This window comes from Bombus affinis, chromosome 9 (genome assembly GCF_024516045.1).
Source record: "Bombus affinis isolate iyBomAffi1 chromosome 9, iyBomAffi1.2, whole genome shotgun sequence".
NCBI classification, from domain to species: Eukaryota; Metazoa; Arthropoda; class Insecta; order Hymenoptera; family Apidae; genus Bombus; species Bombus affinis.
In genome coordinates, this window is record NC_066352.1 from 5,988,884 (window position 1) to 6,010,031 (window position 21,148).

The window sequence follows — 21,148 nt, forward strand, 5'->3', positions numbered from 1 at the left end:
AGAAAAATTCTGTATTTCTTTGTATTTTTGTAAGTTGCAACTTTTATATTTTGTAAGTTTTATTTATAATGCGACTACAACCAAAGTAAGTGAAGCCCGATAAATTCGCTTTCTTGAAATTTGATTAATTGGCTGCGTTTAAGACGCAGAATTTAATTAGTATTTAAATTTGTGATTCCATTTCTTTTAATTTTATTAAATATTTAGAATAGTAAACTTTGAATATTAATTAGAAGTGACAAAAATAAAAGTTCGTCCCTTTCTACTGATAATTAACAAGACATCATAAATTTAAAAGAATGCCTGACTGAATCTGAAAGGTACGAAATTAGAGGCTACATTTATGGTAAGGATCATTTCTACATTACATATCTGCAGAGTTCATGCAACGTGTTTATGCATGGCGTGTACACTATTCAGCATACACGAAAGGTCCTCATTGGTATTCTCAGATTTCTTCTCAAGTCTACCTTTTCATCCAACAACTCTCTTCAGAAATATCGTAACAGGAAGTTTGACTTCCAAAATAACTTTACATGAATCTTTACAGTGTGCTGTTTAAATTTTGACGACCTAATTTCTCAGCCCTTTGCATTTTCGAACATCTCGATTCAAGTGCTGAGAACTTTCAAAATTACAAATTCAAAAGTTTCTGTTTACGAACTCGAACTTTTCATACTATTAATCCTTTATAAACGCAATTTGGTTTGCTTGTGAAAGGAAGAAACTATATCTCATTAGAGACTTGTCCTTATATACCGCAATTTAAAAATTCATAATTCTTGCAAACTAGTCATTTGGTGTTTAGTATAAAGAAACACTAATGAATGAATAAAATTAAATTTTTCAAGTTCATAAACATATAAAATTCTAAAATTGTGTTGATATAAAATTGGAAGATCGTAAGTATCATTTCTATAACTTACAACTTGACAATTAATTAATATTATTAATTAATAATTTATTATAGAAAAGAACTATCCTACTTTCAGTAACAGCATCTAATATCTAACCTAATTTCATTGACAGGTTCAGAACTCGATGTAATTGTCGAAATATATATAGTTGGTTGAGTATTCTAAGTACGCTCGATTATACATCCGATAGATCCCTCTTCGTTCTAGTTTAACGGTTTAAGTTACCATTAATCGAAAATTTCATCGCAATTAACGGTGTTGCACAGGCTTCATAAATGGAGATATGCCAGCTTGATAAGTTCATTAGCGAGGTATTCTATGGAGAGGGCACGGTATCTCAAGTGATCTTTTCATCCAACACTTCGTTCCAATGAATGATACCGTTATCTAGGGCTGTTAGTGATTGGATATTTCAAGTAGAGCTATGTCTTCTGCAAGCTTGTAAAGAATTCCGAAATTAATCTGTTCTAAATCATCCGTAATAAATATTTAATTTTATCATCGTTTCTATGAAATAAATCTTTGATTAGAAGTTAAGTAATTGGATTATTTGTAATAATATAAATGCTGTGCTTGTTTCTAATAAATCGCGCTGTTAGCTATAAAATATTTAGAACTGAGCAAAAGTTACCATGTTAAAAAATTTTGAGAACACTTTCAGCAGCGTAGGTGCACAGAGTTTCACTAAAAGTGTTACCGATAAATATCTCTAAAAATATAAAAGTTGGAGGCTTGCAAACTTTTCACGCGTTGCATATTTAGTGCGAAACACGTTGACAATGTAAACAAACATTCCATTTTTATTCTCTAACAACCTATACACTTTTTAGTTATAAATAACAACCTAGTTATTTTTAAAGAATGCATCACTTTAAAAAAATGATTCGTATATAGAAATTCGTAAGGATTGGAAACGAAATTTTGCTTTTTCGTGAATTTCTTTTGCTGTGTAACATTGGTTTTTACATGTCACACATATAATCCATTCCTCGGCATTCTTTATTTTCCTTTCACCTTTCCTAATGTACCGTTTTTAATAATATCTCTTAAAACGTATCTTTTAAGCTTCCTGTTGGTTCACTTTCTAATGAAAGATGTACAGTTTCGTATATCAGAAACCAGCCCCGAATCATCCAAAAATTTACATAATCTTTCTCAAGTGCTAGGTTAATGTTTGCAGTAATTTTTTCGTTTTTAATTTTGCTTTAAATGTATATTTTGATTCCATTTCCTTAATAGCGTCTATAGAAATATTAATTTTTATACAAATATTCGCAGTTTGTATATCATAGATATATCATACAAATATATATATATATATGTATGTAAACTCCCTAGAGTTCATGTAGGATAGGGATTTTTTTTGTTTTACGGGTAGCACGACAGGCTGTGTTTGACGGACAGAGCGATCTTCCTTTGTTGTACAGACGACCATTTGAAGAAGCACGTGTTCCCCAGACGGGCGGACAGAGAGTTACATTAGAGAGACAGACGAGATTATAGAATAGTTGTTTAAGATTTTAAAGACTGAAGATTTAAGATTTAAAGACTGAAGAAGAAAGATCGATAGCTCAGGACGTTGAAAATCGATTCTCGATTTTCAGGTAAACATTGCACTAAAGACTTATAATTTTCCGTTTAGATAATCATCGTTATTGATTGTTATAGACGCATATTAATTGTTGTTCATTTTTGTATTTTATCAAATCACTTCATAATAAAAAATCTCGGATTTCAGACTTCAGAATCGATCGCTGAATTATCCAATTATTGAACCATATAAATCGATTTTCCCCACGCCATGCCGCTGAAAGTTAACCTACGCGTCGTCATGACCGAGAACGCGAAAGGGGAGAAGATAGAAAGTATAGAATCTATCAGAAGACCAGAAGACGAAATGTGCTATATTTTCCCCCCCGGAATATCAAGAAAGAAAGTACCATCAACAATTATTCAGTTTACTAACAGTGAAAAAGACCGCAAACAGTCTAACCAAGGTAGGCCAATATAGAAATATTGAACTCACAATAGACGATGAGACAGCAGCATTGTATATCGATACAGATTCAAATTTCGTATTCCGAGTCATTGTCTTAGAGGAAGCAGAAATAACCTCCACAAGAAAAACAAAGACAGAAATCGAGAAACCCAACCTGGACATGGAAAAACTTCTAGAGACCCTCCAAAGACGAGATAAGAGGGAAATAGAGGAAATAAACTTCAATATAGAACAATTTGGAGGAACTCAGAAAGTCACAAACTGGATATCAGTGTATGAAGAGGAATGCAAAAAATACAAAATAAAAAGTGATGAGGAAAAAGTCAAAGGTTTAAGAAAGTATTTAGGAAAAACAGCAGAAAGATGGTACCAAACAAATCTACTGAAAGCTGGAGGACATAACTGAGAAGATTGGAAAGAAGCATTCCTCAAAACCTTTAAGAATAAAGGTTGGTCAGCAATACGATATGCTTACAACTTTAAATACCTTTCAGGTTCGTTCATAGAATATGCAATAGAGAAAGAACAACTAATATTGGAAGTAAAAAGGGAAATGCATGAAGATGTGAGGATACACCTGATTGTCATTGGATTACCTATCGAAGTCCAGGACAAAATCGAAAGGGAAAATATACAAACAACAAATGACCTAATGGGAATTTTGGGACAATATGAAGACTGGAGAAAAAGGAAAGAAACACAAGAAAGAAAGATAGACCTGGTTAAAAAGGTGCACCCACCATTCAAAAAAAAACCGTGCACAATCTGTGAAGCACTGAACTTCCCGGGCCGATTCCACCCAGTGGAATTATGTAGAAATAGAGACAGAAACCCTCAGAAGAAACCCAAACAAATAAATTCACTGGGAGTATTCACATCAGAAAATGAAATAGCAGGAACACCGGATGGGACGGAAGAAGTATATGCACATACTCATAGATCACTTTTCAAGGGCCGTTTTTATGTCCACATCGAAAACACAACGCGCGGAAGATATAAAACTTATAAGCTCGACAGGAGAAACTGATTCCATAAAAATTATCCTTGCAGACCGATAGCCAGCAATGACATCCAAAGAAATTCAAGAGTATGCGAGAGAGAAAAACATTAAATTAATTTTCACCTCGACAGACTGTCCATCCTCCAATGGACTAAACGAGAGAGTAAATCAAACATTAGTAAGCAGGATCAGATGCAAGATCAATTCGGAAAAAAAAAGAGAAACTGGACAAAGATCGTAGAAAAAGCGTAGAAGAGTACAATAACACCAGACACAGTGTAACGGGATTTGCCCCAAATCACTTACTGTATGGAAAAATGATCGAAATCATCCCTAAGGGAATAACGGAGAATAAGATAAACCTAAAAAGAGACAGAGAAGAAGCATTCAAAAACTCAGCAAGAAATTTCGAAATCAACAAACAAAAATACGACAAAAAAAGACGAGAACACGAATTTAAAATTGGTGATATGGTCTTCACCCACAACGGAAACAGAATGAATAGAAGAAGCTGGAAGAAATTAGGAAAGGACCTTTCAAAATTCTAAGATTTCAAACTATATATGAAGTGGATAACGGTAACCGGAGATCTGAAGGGAATTTCTTCCACTCGAGTAAGCTGATTCCTTATAGAGAAGACAATTAACGATGTAATTGTCAGCACCAGGAGGGGAGGTGTAAACTCCCTAGAGTTCATGTAGGATAGGGATTCTTTTTGTTTTACGGGTAGCACGACAGGCTGTGTTTGACGGACAGAGCGATCTTCCTTTGTTGTACGGACGACCATTTGAAGAAGCACGTGTTCCCCAGACGGACGGACAGAGAGTTACATTAGAGAGACAGACGAGGTTATGGAATAGTTGTTTAAGATTTTAAAGACTGAAGATTTAAGATTTAAAGACTGAAGAAGAAAGATCGGTAGCTCAGGACGTTGAAAATTGAGAATCGATTTTCAGGTAAACATTGCACCAAAGACATATAATTTCCCGTTTAGATAATCATCGTTATTGATTGTTATAGACTCATATTAATTGTTGTTCATTTTTGTATTTTATCAAATCACTTCATAATAAAAAAATCTCAATTTTCAGACTTCAGAATCGATCCCTGAATTATCCAATTATTGAACCTTATATGTATGCTATGATATATAAAATATAAATATAAAAGAGCAATACAGAATTGTAAAACATACATCACCATCTAAGCTTGACCTGTAAAATATTTCTCCATCTGGAATCATTTCGAAGATACGTGTCCATCGAATCGCGTGACACAGGCCGTACGTCAAGCACGTTCAGGATATGCGATAGGGAACAAATAGATTTATCCGTTGTAACGATGAATCGGATCACAGGATTTCGTGAGCGAGACGTGCAAATTACGGAGCCACTGTCGGCGTTTCTAGCGTAAAGTTCAATTTTCTGTGGACGCTCAATAGCCTGGTTCCGCATTTACTCTATTTTCAGGGCTCGAGTTTTTCCTTATCGTGAGCAATCACAATATCTCCTCGGGCGATGCGAGGCGTCTCGTGCTTTGAGTACGTTCCACGGAATACTTCTCTTATTTCTATTTGCACACTTTGCGAGGATGCAGGAACAAGAATCCGTAACGCGACGCGAACCTTTCACACGAGCATAAAGAACCTCGCTGGCGTGCAACGTAAACCGATCGTAAAAACTTAATACTTCCTGGCCATGTAACGTGGCTGACGCGCATTTTCCGTATCGAGAAACCGTTTTTACTTTCACACGACGCGACGTATCTCCATTTTTCGCCGCCTCTTTATTTCTATGAGATTAAAGTTCCGACTAAAATTTGTTGACGTTTGTTTTAATACCATTAGCCGATCGTGTTATACCCAGATGGTGTTAACGCTGTATTTTTTTTCGAGATTGGTTGCTTTTAAAGGTTGATTTAATTCCCTTTAATGGCGCCATAGTTCAGATGAATTGAGTTGTTAGATTGTCAATGTGGAATGGGATTTGTTATTCTTTTTCCCTGTATTTGTAAAATTCGTTTCAAGCTGAGTTGTTTTTTAATAATGAAATTGAAGAGTTTGCAACGATAAGGAAGCACTTACAATATTTACATCGTTATTGAAAAAGAAAGAAAATTGTAATAATGTAGGTTTCATATTCAATAAAAGTATGTTACTAGGAATATTAGTTAACTGTGAATTTATAACATGTTTGAGAAAAGTACTTGATTTTTAGTTGACTTATGTTGGTTTGTCCAAATTATCAGAAAATAGAGCTGTCTCTTTATTGCAACAGCCTTATCACTGTGATATGTATAGTGATATAAACTAATGTAGAAATTTGGTCGTGTCTGTTAATTAATGTATATCAGACGAATATTATTTGAGTTACATAATCCAAAGTATTTAAGTTATTCATATGTAGAAAATCAATTTTAAGTTTTATGTTTATTAATCATTTTTATTAACCATTTACTTAATGTTTATTAATTATTTACTCCGTACACATTGTAAGCTCACAAAGCATTAAGCCTTTGAGTTTTAACACTATACCTTATACTAGAACATTCTCTGCCTTTCTCTATTTTACAATTCCTTTTGCTCAACCTAGACAAACGACTAACATACCCCTAAGGAACGTCCGATCACGTTCGGCCAAAACTCTAAGTAACCTTATACTCTTTTACACTCCAGTTTCCAGTAGTACACACAACTAGCCTTCTCTAGCATTCCCAACACGCGAAACTCAGTCTCTTGTTATAAACATTTACACAAAACTGCCTCTCCCAATAGTATTGGTTAAAAATTGTCATGAAAGTTGATTAAATTGATGTGATAAAATGTGTCTGTTTCGTAGTGAGAGATGAAACTAATGGAATTTGTGTTAGGAGATAGGTTAACTAGTTTTTACGTATTTCCATTTCTATGTCATTCGTTTTGTTACAGTATTGTACAGTTAATCACTCTGTGCGTTTTTTCGAATGCTTCTTCGATTATTTTTGTATGCTGTTGTGTAGTATGATTGACAAGCAACGAATACTTCGCTTATATTGCCGAGGCAATTATCCTTCGAATAGAATAACTTGCCTTTCAATAAATATTCCAGGTAACTGTTACTCACAACATTCATAGATAAATATTTTAAATATTATTTAGATCATAGGAAATTTCACGACGTTTGGATAGTTTTAATATTTGGATTGAGAAAAAATGAGGAGGTGTTAAATAAGTTTTGGAAGTAGGAGAAAGAATGAAAAGAGAAGACAAGCTTTCGAAAGAAGGATTTATGAAACAGTACTTATGATTAATGAAGTTATATCTAACCCTCGTTAATTTAATATATTGTAATTATGTAAAAAATCGAAAGAACTATGTGATATTTGCATCTTCCATGAAGATTTTCTAACATTCGTTTATCTTTAATAAAGTTGTGTGACAAAGACAACTATCTGACAAAATAGATACAGAAAATAAAACGACATATATCAATCGTTAATCTTGTCATTATTTTATTTCAATGCATCAAAACAGTTTGGTCGTATGAAAGTTCCGAGATCAGAAGCAAATCTTACAGATCAAAATTTCCTGTTACCATCATTAAAATTGTACAGCAAACAGCGTTGTACATCTTGGCGCGTAATTTACTGTTCATAATTGTTAAAACTTTAAAGAAAGTTATTTACCAGCTGGAGTCGGTTCTTCTCACGATCCATTAAAGTTCGTAATTAGTTCTGTTCGTAAGGAGTTTCTTTCCAGAATACTCGCGAGACTTCTGGCGAAAGTCTTTTAGGAAGACTTCGATATCTGGTTCGCGTATTGTTTTATTTACGAAAGCCAGGTGCGTTACATCCTCTAGTGCATCATTAGATCGACTCGTTTCCCCATGATTTATCACGTTGCGTTAATTGGAAGGAATGTTCTCCAGGTATTCCCCTGTTTCGCACGCGACACGGAAACCCTTTCTTGACGTACGAATAACAATCATAATTCCAATGTGTCGTCTTCAATGTAAAAGTCGTCGATATGGAAGAACATTCTTAGAAAACTGGGACGCGTCATAACGCAACAATCTGCTTTTCTTGATAAAGCGCTCGTGAAATCGTCTGCTTAAATTTCGAGTATAGGAAAGCCGCGATTATAGCTGATCCAAATGCACATTGCTTAATTGAATAACACAATCGAGTGTATGATTAATGGGAATAGGATATTTCACAAAAAAAAGGAATACATATATATATATATATATATATATATATATATATATATATATATATATATATATATATGTGTATATATATATATATTTATGGTTTATTTTATTGTATTTTAATTCTATTCTAATTAATTCGATTTATTTTACATCTATTCTATTTAATTCTTAATTTGTAAGCTCTAAGTACGTAGATATTGTTCTTCTTTTTATTCTATTTCGTTGAATTTTATTTCAATTAGTATTATTTATTTTAGATCCATTCAATTTATAATTTTTATTGTATTTCGTCATTATTATTTTGCGAATTTAGTCGATTTATTTATTAGCTTGTTGATATTTGTTAAGGAAATAATATAACAAAGTTTATGTTTTTATGATTATATGTTAAACTTATTGGAATAAAGGCTTATTGGTCTAGATATCTGATTTAGGCCATGTGAAATGTGGGCTAAGGATATCGTTCGAATTTTTATCATAATGAAAATCATTTGGTATAGAAGGATAATTCTGATTAAATCGTTCGGAATATTTTTGCTAGGATTTAGGTTTATCTGATAGTCTAAAAAATTTGTTTTTATGTCTGTTGTACCGTGTATTTGCAAGAGATTTTATATTACATTTTCCAATGAATTGTTTTTAAGGTACCACGAATCTATGGAATATTTAACTCTTCATTCACTATGTTCGATATTTTTATTTTATGCATAAAAAACTGCATTTTTTCTATATTTATCAAAACTTTGTGATTATATTCATTCCATATAAAAGAACAACTAACTTGCTTCAACTAACCGAAGAACAAACTTTTTTTAAAGATACTATAGACATAGAATGATTCAGAATCTTTCAATTAATAACCGTACAGTATAAATATAAGTGGCTGAAGATCTGGGGAGTTCACAACAAAATAGAATTCATGCCAGTGACCCTAAATTTATAAATAACGAAGTGTGTGTGTAACCGAGTAGCGAGGTCAGCAAAGGAATAATTTATGTGCCTCCCGGGACACATTTTCAACATAGCACCAGAGGATACCGTACGTTCGATTATCACAGAATTTTCGAACAGAATAATATTCCGTTGGAATCTTTAAACTACACAAAAATGTAAATTCGCATTTTCGTAATCCCTGTTGTTAAAAATCAGCTTGGAATTAAGTAACTTCGATTTTACTTCGAAATAATCAGATCCAATTGGGGATCTTTCGAGCATCGCTACATTTTCACCCGCTGTGACGTTCCTTCAACATCTATCATTTACACATTTAGCCATATGTCGCGTTGCATATCGATTTCAAGCGTTTCTTATCAGTATATAAATAAATTTTATAATCTTTAAATTATATTCTCTATGTTGTAGCACGCTTCATTGTTTGATTATTCTTAATTAATACTTTCTTTTTTTATTGACATTTGATAATTTTATGAAATTCCGAAAAATTGATTTAAGAAATTTTTCTTTCGGATCATTTATCGTTTGACGAAATAATATATAAGATACGATAGAACCTCCATTATTGAAACACCGATTAACGGAAGACTAATTATCAGAGCATCGATTAGTCGAAAATATGGAGTTGGTTCTTCCAATATTGGATAATAAGTATAGAAATTAAGACAAATAGCATTTCTATTCAAAAGTTTTTGTTTGTATTTGATATTAACGTTCATAAAATAGTTCAAAGATATGAGTTAGTTATTTCAGTATCAAAATAATGTGTGTTATAATTAATTTGAATAATCCAGTTTCTATTACACCTTATCTAATTTTTTCAATGATGTTACATATCTTTTATGCATTATTTCACTTCTTGATCTTTAATAAAAAGTGGATGAAGAGCCGAGAAAACGAACAATGTCTTTCGGTGAGCCATTCCGTTAATTTCCGAAATTTTTAGCTTTAAATATTTCGAAGATGATTCTACATTCTTTTTAAAGTTTGTTGACTTCATAATACGGATTTAGATCTCCAACGACAAAAAGAGAAACGAAAGGATTGTTAATTTGCAAAATTACCCGCCATCTTAGCAACCGGTGCCACAAGCATGTATTTCATAGCTTCGCTAAAACGTCTAAGTGTTCTTAAGATCAGGACCTTCGTTATATTGCTCTTTTTGGACCCTCCATTCCTTTGCCTGTCATTTTTCTTCTCAATGAATTGTGACTCTGTCTGGATAATAAATAGTCCACTTACTCCAAGGATATTTCCCTTCTATCGTCTCGTGTCGCGGAATTTTCATCGGCAATCGCAATCCAGGCATCGCTGCTTGCACAACGATAAATTCATCCCGAACACAAACCACGAAATTTAATATTCCAAACATTTTACGTTCAATAACAATGTAATTGTTACGTGTAACAAGCCTGTTGCTAGCTCGAAATTTATTAAATTTCATAAGGTAGATGCCATCTACATGCTTCATCAACTGTTTTCTAAAAATATTAGTTATGATATTTATATTATTTAGACCATTGCCTATATTAGATGGAAGGAGATGTAAGGCTTGGGATAGTTGCTGATAAATTGAATTCTTTAGTTACTTTATCATAAATTTATTATTTCATCTGCATCAAGTTGCTCTTATGATTTAAGATACTAAACAAAGTAAAATTTGTTACAGTTTTCCAACAAATAGGCATTTTAAACCACTAACGATTTACGTTGAATTAATACAATATTTCATTCACAATATTTTTCAATCCATTTACACTCTCAAACTTTATTTTTTAAGTTTATGACTATGAAAGGAAACTCTATGGATTTGTCTTATATTTGTTACATTGTAAGTGCAAAAATTAGAAAATGTTGTTGTTTTATCATATAATATTCTACATACCAATTAGAACACGGTGAATTTTGACTATGTTAGTGGAAAAAATAGAAAATTTTCTAATGCATTTGGATTATCGTATACTTCAGATCATGTAATAATCAAAACAAATCAAATTTCGAAAATAATTTTAAGTCGGAGAAGCTTGTCTCTCTCCTAAAAAAAATTGATGTTCGGCACTTGCAGTGTTGTCTACAAGAAGTCTTCAATTATCTTACGAAATTTTTAAAGAATTGAATTCTGAATGATTTAATATTTATTGTCTGTATTGTAAATTTACGAGAGTAAGTGTTTATAGCTTTGTTTTATGATATTAAAACATGACAAATTACGCTAGTTTCATAAAATACTTATTATTTGTCACAGCCCGTCAAAGCGTTTTATGATCACTTTCCTAAAAACGTGGACGTTAGGTTGCCACGTGTCGTAAGAATAACCGAAGGGAGACTTTCTGCAATAAAGATACTGTTTTCTGATCGAACACACGAACACGATATCAGAAAATTTATTGCTAATAACTTCCCTTACGAGACTTGAGAACCTTCGCGCTCAAAATGCCATATACACGCCAATCAAAAAACCCAATATCCGCCATTTAGTATACCGCCAACAAAAAGCAAACCATGTTAATAAAAATCCAAATTCTGTTAGGATCAGCATATTTCAACGAGATTTGGACAACAATTCGCCCATACACTTCACGTAACATCCATCATGCGCATTCATCGCTTCGTTGAGTTCTAAAATATAACGCAAAGATCACGTACGACCGTCGGTTATGATGCATTCGTTTTCAATTAGATTTGCACAATTAACTTTACACAACTTTTCATTCACAAAATTTTACACACACGACTCCGAAAAATTCAAAAGTTACTGAGTACGTGGCCTGTAACGTTATCAAATCTTCAAAGAAGCAATCTAAAATTGTAAAAAATAGTTATATCCTATTATACATATATTTTTCTAATTCTCAGAAATAATTACACCTTAGAAAACTCTCTGTGACCCGCAAAGTACCAAGAGTTATCAAATTTAGCTTCGTACCAATACTGTGCCCCAATTCCCTTGAAATCACGTCCCTCGCAAAAATACTAAGATACCTGGGGCACTTAAATGTCGAGGTTTCATAATGGACAGCGATTGTGGCGCCCTATCGATATTCGATACGACATAGGGTCAGAAAAGTGGAAGAAAAGAGTGGAGAGGAGGAGTCACCAAAAACGAGACCCTAGTTGACGAAATGGAACTATACACCGACAACCATACCATGCTCTCTCATACTCATTATCACCTTTGCCACCCGTAATCGTTTGTAATGGCGATGTGGTAGGCCAATAGTCGCGTTTAACCTCCTGTCGTTTCACATCCCTATCGATCGTTTGGATTTATACGAAAGCAATTAATCGAGAGCACGAGGAACGAGCTATGTATCGATAGTATGGTTGGTAGCGCGGAGGAGGGAAGAAATTCGATGCTGGAGCTCGCGGGGCTTGCGGACCAAACATTCCAGAGACGTTCAAACATACTGCAACGCCTGCTAGAGCCAATTGGTCTGAGTTGCTTGGACGACAGCCAAGTACGCTATCCTGTCTGCAGACGCATATCTCGGAATCTCGACCAACGAAAGACAGAGATAGCTCAGGGACGGATAGATAAAGAGAAATCGGAAGTGGGGAAAGTCTCGACTAGGAAAGTACGAGAGCAGAAGGATCCCACTTTTCGGTACATCATCGGAAATGGGAGTAACCAGAGGCCACCAACTTTACTCGTTACTTTGCTCCGGCAAAAAGAGGATATATGTATCTCGCCTTAATGAATTGCCGTGAACATCTTGCCGAGAGTTCTTCGCAACTACGTTCGAAACTAGTTCCTCCTCCTTTACTGCTCTATTTTCACCGTTCCTCTTTTCGAGCGCTATAATGAAAAACTATACTAGCGCGGTCTTTGTATTATTAGGTCACTATCTTACGCGATACGAACTGCCAAGGATAGTTTCTTTCCCTTTCTTTCGCTTTCTTTTCCTTATCTAATTCATTGGAATTGAATTATTTCCTTCTCATTCTTGTATAAAATTGAATCCTCGTATCGATGCATCGGTAACGCAAGTCTCTCTATCGGAGAATTCCCGCAATATCCTTTATCGATACTAACAGTCACCTGGTTAACAGATATTGGTAGGATATCTTCAACATTCGTGTCTATTATACGACCGTAACGTTTCAGTTACGTGAACCTTGCATAATACACGTGTTGCCTGTTCCTTTCCTTCCTTTTTCTACTAGTCCACACAGCGTACACCTTCGTGAACGATCATTGAACGCTCTCTGTATCATCAGCAGTTCCGGCCCTCTTTTTTGACACAACGGTCTTTCTTTCATATGTGAAATAGCTCCGGGAGATATTTCGTTTCGAGAATATCTAGTCAGCTCTGAGAAGAAAAGAAAAGTCAACGAGAAGAGAACGCATTTGCCAGGACTTGGTGGCACGTTTCCATGAGAAGATTCGAAAATGACAGTCGCACATGCCGCCTCCATTATATCCTTTTAGAATTCGACCTATCCTTTGCTTTGTCTCACGAGAACAGCGATGGCTTCAAAGCTGGTAACGTTAGGTTTTTTCCTCCGATTCTCGTGACTTTTCTCTGTTACTGGCTCTCTGGATTTTTATTTCTACTCTTGTCACTATGCCACGAGAGATGTCGTTATTGATGTATAGTCAAAGAAACGAAGCGGAGAAAGAGACGATTTTCTTCGACGATTTATCACGCACGCAGGAAGTCGCGTAGTAGGTATATCATAGTTGGAACGTTAACTGCTTCGAAAGCACGATACACTTCTCTGATCGTAACGACTTTTGGCAAGTGTACAACGAGTAAATTACGTCATTTTACTTAATTGGAATTTTTATTCCCCTTTGAACACTGGTTCCGACTCAATTTGTCTTCAATTGTCACATATTTCATTTTACTCGCTTATCGAAAGTATTACTTGAACTATTTCCGCTTGTGGAATGCCACGTACAAATTACATACAAATCTCTCGACATTTTGATGTTCGTTATGAAGAATGGCAATTGGATTTTTCAGTGGTTTATCTTTGTACGCAAATGTAACGCGGTAGTGATATAGTGTCATTAATTGTGATTAACATTGTGTTGGTTCACTTTTCATTTGGATTGATTGACCATTGATCGAGCAAAATTTTTAATAAAATGCATAAATATTTGCATTAAATTGATACCTTCCGTTTGCCCTTGTATGGTGAAATAATATTAGTTATTCAAGCTGCACAACATTAGTGAATAGTATTAATCATTATACTTTACGCTACATAGGCTATATACATGTACATGTATAACACAAACCTAATTTTTATACAATAGAAATAAAATATTGCTATTATTTCACATATAAATTTGTTAAATTCAACGTCATTTAGATTAAAATTTATTCTTATACGGTTCGCGGAGAAATCGATGAATGTGAACTATTTGAATTAATATTAATTAAGTGAAATTCGATAAAAAATAATTAAAAATTCCTATGGAATTGAAATTAAGCAATTGAATTTAGAGCTATTGAATTTCACAGTTTAGAAGTGGTTGGATAGACAAAATTATTTCGAAATCTATGTATCGTATTGATTAATTTGATCATTGTTACATCATTTGCAAGACATCATATTCGTGTGTCTACGTGTATGATTTCGTTTTGGTCGAGCGGTATGAATTACGTTACGCCGAGGTAGATGCACCCTGCGAATGCATAGTTAGATTATAGCCATTGTATCAATAATACATCGAGCAGAAATTATATATTCAACGATATTTTATAGTAAATCGTGTAAGTGACGTGTTTTGAAAATTAATGTCACGATGCGTCAAATAGATAAATCGTATTTCGTGCCATATTAAACGCTTTTAAACACCCAGAGTACTCTATCAAATTTGATCGGTGTATAATGTTATTCAATGTACAACTATTTATGTGTGTCTGTGTTGGCATTATTGGTAAGATTAACGCAATTTGTTTTTTAATTGTTAGTTGCTTATGAATTCTAGTTAAAGGTAAAATTATGTACTCAATATAATACAGATTTTTTTTTCAAATGTGATATATAAAATATGAATTAATTTCTTTACAAACATAAATACTAATCGCTATAAAGTCACGCGAATGAACTATTTTATTCATTTACTGTATTTAAAAACCTGTCTTTTCCTTTATGTTTCTTCGATATATGTATAGACATCCCACAACATTCTGATTATAAAAATAGATTATCTTTGGTGCAATCTCAGTTGAAAATATGGAATAATATTTTCCCACATAAAGGTGCTTTATTTCTAAGAAAAACAGCTTTAAAAATCCTGTTTCGAAGATTTCGAAAAGATGTACAATATTCGTAAAGAGTGCAAAGAGATCGCTGATGCCTCTTTAAAATAATTAAATCAACAGTTTTGTGAATATTTTATGAAATTTAAATGTAAATTGTCTACGAATTAAAATATTAGTTATTCATGTAGATTGATTTTATCTCGAATAAATAGATTTTTTATTTTAAATTTTGATACCAATTAATCCAATTAGGTACCAATTAGATATTTAGTAATATACCTTAATTGGTGGAATTCATTTGATGGCATATCATTCTTCTATATGATCCTTAGCATTGTACTCTTAGACGACGGATATTGTAATGCTTGTCTTGTTCTTGATATACGAAACTTTGGTAACAACATGGAATTTCCTTTAGTTCGTGATGTCTCAGTCCACAATGTTGGTCCCTCCGGTTCTCTAGACTCTAGACTGACACAATTAACTCCTAATTCATGAACTATTAAATTTATGTCATATCTTCATATAACTTAAAACTGAAGAAACAATCTTCTGAAACGTTTCAACAATAGATGTAAGTGTTTTTCTACTATACGTAACAAATTAAATATCTCAATCTACATTCAGACTAGTCTAATTTAATAGTAATCACATTTTGGATTATTGATAATAATGAAATTTAATATTATAATATTTCTCAAATGATATAATGCCCTTGTTATTAGAGTACCAAAATGATACAAATAATAGGGATAATCAACATATTAAAATAAAAATGTATCTTATAATATATTTAATAACACATAGAAAATAAGTAATATAGATACAACGGCATTGATCATTTCATAATTAAATTAATAATATTCTGCACGAAATAGTGATAAAGATTTTATTAGAAGTAGAAGGAAATGAAAGAAGAATCTTTCTTTCATTCAAAATTTCACAAATCTTTTCTTTATTTATACCACGCGTTTATGCACATCTACGCACGTGTTAAAAAAGATCGATTATTACGCACGACGTTACGTTACGTGGGCAGGAAAGTCAAAGAAGCAGCATACCGTGTGACCTCATGCATTTTACAAGAAGATTATCAATCAAGGTTCGCTTGAACTGATAGAAAGCAATTTTCAGGGTGATGCTGGAAGCTGACATCAGCATCATCACCAACTTCTTCGTCAATATATCGTTAGATACTTACCAAGAAGATACGATACCGTGTGGAGGTTTAAATCATGTTCTCTTTTCGTGTAAAGGTTGCCAAGGGAGTAAACATCGTGAAGAAGGCTTAATGGCTATAACGATACTCTCGGGAACCTCGATTTAGTGCGGCCTTTCCCTACTTAATTAACAGATAATTAAGTCTGCCCTTCTCTGATGACCTTTCACTTTCCTTCTCACCACTTAATCGATTACACGTACGATCGATATTGTTACACAGCATTACTCATCTTTTTCTATACTCTTTATGAATTACGTATGTTAATGTATTAGTCTCCATTAAATGGCTTGTTTAAATTTCAAATTTTAAGTTTTGTAATTATCATTAGTTTCAACCATCTCTGAAGAACTACTATCATTAATTTCTTGTGAGGAAGAAATATAAAACGCTGATTTCCTTACATACTTTCAATTTGCATCACAATGTGTGTTCAAAAGTTAATAATAATATTTTTGTTATGTTGATGGAGGAAAATCTTTTTTTTTTAAATTATATGTCCTCTCATATCAAATAGTTTCTGAAATACGAAGAGCGTTTTTGCATTTTTTGTTTTGGAAATAACTTCTGTTTGATTCTGTTCGATTCTTCAAAGATTGCATGAATTATTATATTATATTGTAAGAAGAAACCTCTTTCTGTACAAATATTTTACTTTCAAACTTATTAAAATTGTCTTAGTAAATAAAATTCTTTCCGTATTAAAATGTGTATGAAAGCTTTTATGAAATAGATGAAGAAATTAGATAGTGAAAATATTATTAAAAAAATATTATTTATGTTAAATGTTTATATTTACCTTACCTTGCCTTTATATTTACCTTATATAAAGGTGAAATATTAAAGTGTAAAATATCGGAATGTAAATAGTAAGCTTTCTGCATTTTTATTATTTTCGAAAGACACCTAAATCCTTAATTGCAAAAGTTTATTGCCATTCGCCATTTGCCATTTCTTATTTCAAGTTTCGCTATGCATGGACCATGTTTCCTATTTCCAGAAAAGAAGATTAAGTCTTCGAGAATAGAATTCTCTCTGACAGCAGCGTTATTGGAAAGTGTATACTTCGTGAAACTTTGTAAATTTAACGTATTAACGTTTTCTCGTTGAAGTCCTACTTCATAAACTCTTTCTCTGAATTGATAACGAATAGAAATGGAACTGGTCATCCTTCATCCTGCCTTTCTTTTACTGCATTATTTAATCCATTGGATATTAAGAAAATATGGAAACATATGCCTAGTCATTAATCATATAATCATATAACTGATAGGAACATATTATCAAAAATAAGGAAAGTTTTTAGTATATGTGAATCTAACACTAATTCTACTAATTGTCATCAACTAATTATTAAATATTGATATATTAATATCTACTAATTAAAAAATATACTGCGTTTATGAATCGACCAAATTGTATAACTATATAAATATTAATAGCCAAATAATAGAATCAATAAAAAGCCATTTATATCTTCAGAATACTGTTTAAATTTTTCCTGAAGAAGTCAATACATACTAATATATCGGAAAATGTATTGAATACAGGTCATTTAGAAACTTGTACAAAATTCAAGATACCATTGATAATGCACGATGTGCTGAGCTAGTAGATATACGAATATTCTCCAAGAAAAATTCTTTCTTCCATCAAAGTTTGAGAGTTACGTTATAAATTATACAATTATACTAAATTATTAATTACACAATCCACTATCTTATTTAAGAATCCACAATTTTTCACAATTATACTAACATACAATAACATGCAATAACTAACTATAATACAAGTTGAATGCAAATTTTCACGATGCTTATCCTATAAATTTTATCATCTTATTATATCACAACACCGCCAATGAAATGCGTTTCCAATAACCTATTTCTTCACTACATTTAAACATGTAATATCATTACGTAGAATATTTTATATAATATAATTTCCCTAGTTAATTTTACGCTGAATATTCGACTCTCCAACTGTCAAAGGTAAAATCGCAGGTCAATATAACATCGATCGAGCGGTCGGTGGCAAATGATTGTGCTCGCGATTCAATACGTTCAATCTAAAATTCAATCAACATTCCTTTAACCATCTTTTCAAAAAAGAAAAAGAAAAAATGACGGGAGATTAGAAACAAAGGAATCCATCGAGTCTTTGTCACGGAGCCACGGCGCTCCAATAACGATTGTTTATCGAGGCAATAATCGATGCATTTAGTCGATTCAGGCCTGACCAGTCTAGACCTTCGCGTTTCATAATAACCTACATTAAGCTGATTTACGCGATCGGAAGCCGAAAAAGGAAGCCAGTTTCACTGATTTTAATCGGATTAATGGCCGACCCAAATCCATTTCCAGTGATCCATTCCGGTTGAAAGTATCGCCGCACACGGAATCGTATCCCCGCTTCCATAGCAATATTGTATCCACGCATCAGTTGCTCTTTCCAAACGGAAATGAACGATCAGGCGTGCACGATTCCACGTATTATAACGTCCCCTTGACTTCTGTCAAAAACAACGTATCTGCTTCTGTGCATCGTTATTCGTCGATAATTTTTGGCCGTCCATGATGCCCGAGTTTTCATTTCACTCGCTCTCTTTTTCAGCACTCGCGTATCGTCTTCCTTTTTAGGAGCCGATGTCATATCGTTGCGTTGGCTTTGTAGAAGAACGGCATAGCTACGAAAAGCTAAATTTTTCAAAAGTCGGTTTGAAGTAGAAAATTGACATACAGTAACTACTAAAAGGTACATAATTGGTACATTTTCCAATGAAACTTTTTATTAAGTTTTGTATTTCATTTTCATAGTATCGAATTTTTGCAATTACATAAAAGTACTGTTAAAGATACGAAATTCGATACACTCGAATCTAATTAATTAGTATATAAATGTTGTAATAAATAAAATGGCGTGTCCAGTACTTTTTATAGTCATTTTATTTGTGATACTTCGGGTTTCAAGTACGAGTTACTAGTACGTTGCGTTTTGTTCTGACAAAAACTTTTGTTCGGTGAACATTTCAGTTCGTTTCTTCAGAGCAAATCTGGAAATGAGGGTTTCGGGTCTCAGTAACGCTATTTGTATTCTTGCCGTGCACATAGTTCGCCAATCAGATACAGGAAATGTGGGAACAAAGGGAACGACGTACCAACAACGCGATTGAAACTCGGAAAATCACTATTCATCGTGAAAGTGTAACATCTGAAAAAGTAGAAAATTATTAATAATTTCAGCAAATTTATTTCTATTTGCAAAATTGATAAGTATTCTTTCATCGTAGTTAAATATGACGCATCTAGTTCCAGTAAAAAAAAATCTTTCCCTGTGGAAAATACCGAATTTTCAATATTCAGAGAAACACGAGTCAGCTTGCTGCTTCTATATTTCATTCTGTTGCGCAATCAAATAAATTGATGCATTTGCGAATGTTACAGTTATGCAATTCGTTTGATTCGTACCGATGCGCAAATACATTTCAATCCATTGAGATCCGTGTGCGAAGAACATTAAAAATTAGCGATACATTTTAGGTCGTTATGTCACCTGTGATGCGAATTTTTATTGAAAACAGTTAGTTAACTCAGACCTGACGTCCACGATTGAATTACGCTAAATGTGATTCAGTCTCCTGAAGAAGATACGTTTTAACTTTTCCTATCGTAGGGATACTAAGATTTCTATTTAATTGCGTTAATAAGATTCGTATAAACGCTCTTCATCGATACGTAATATTTAACACTAAACAACTTGTCGATGAATGATACTTTTTTTACGAATTATACGTTGTTATATTTATTTTTCTTTGAATTATTACGTTAAATTAAATCCAGTAAAAATACTGTTTATCCAAACCCAGAGAAACTTCAAATAGTCCTTTGTCGATCTTATGAAATAAATAGCATAACGTAATGCTCTGGGAATGAGAGAATTCTCGTGTAAGACGAGAGTGTTTGGAACACGAAAATGGACATGAGAAGAACGTGCTGTTGGTCTAAGATGATGGATATACGAAAGAAGAATGTTCGGACCAAAGTACTTGATATCATCGTGAGACTAAAGTGTGCGTGGTCGCTTAAGATTTTTGGAGGATATGACGGAAATGCTTCCTTGGGACAAGCGTACAACTCGGAGCGTATAACAAGTGTATTTGAACTGACGAGAGTGAAAAAGGCAGAGAAATAGACACAATATACTGTCAGAAGAACATAGCGTTAGTGTCGCGAGTTAAAACGTTGATAGAAAATAATTTCGACAATTTTTGGACGGTTAAACAAAATTCGTTATTAATTATGGTTTAAACATGTATATAATACATGGTGTTCCACCGTTGTTTTAAGTGAAATAGAAAAAGGTGATTTGTCTCTTCATTCACTGATCTACTAGAATATCTCTAACGTAAAATTAAATTATTTATTGCTTAAAAAATAATCCTCGAACACTTTTGTACTCGAATTTATTTCACTGGCTTAATGTCTAGAACATCTCCCTAAATATCGCTCATTTTTTTGAACACTCTGTATACTTATCACATAACAAAAGCACGGTAAATTACACTTTATTCCATAATTCTGTCGTAGCGCGTTCGTGTCAAAGGTTGCCTTTTGATTTTCTTCTGATATATTCAAAATGAATTTATATCGTT

The 21,148-nt window shown here is 33.1% G+C and overlaps 1 protein-coding gene and 1 long non-coding RNA gene across 11 annotated transcripts in view; both read left to right on the plus strand.

The window, feature by feature from the left end:
• The window catches only part of LOC126920755 (peripheral plasma membrane protein CASK), a 266,952-nt gene that overhangs the window by 147,605 nt on the left and 98,199 nt on the right, over positions 1–21,148 (plus strand). The window lies entirely within an intron of this gene.
• Positions 2,245–5,016, plus strand: LOC126920768 (uncharacterized). Its single transcript, XR_007712088.1, has 2 exons — positions 2,245–2,521; positions 2,656–5,016. It is a non-coding gene; the product is annotated as an uncharacterized LOC126920768 (long non-coding RNA).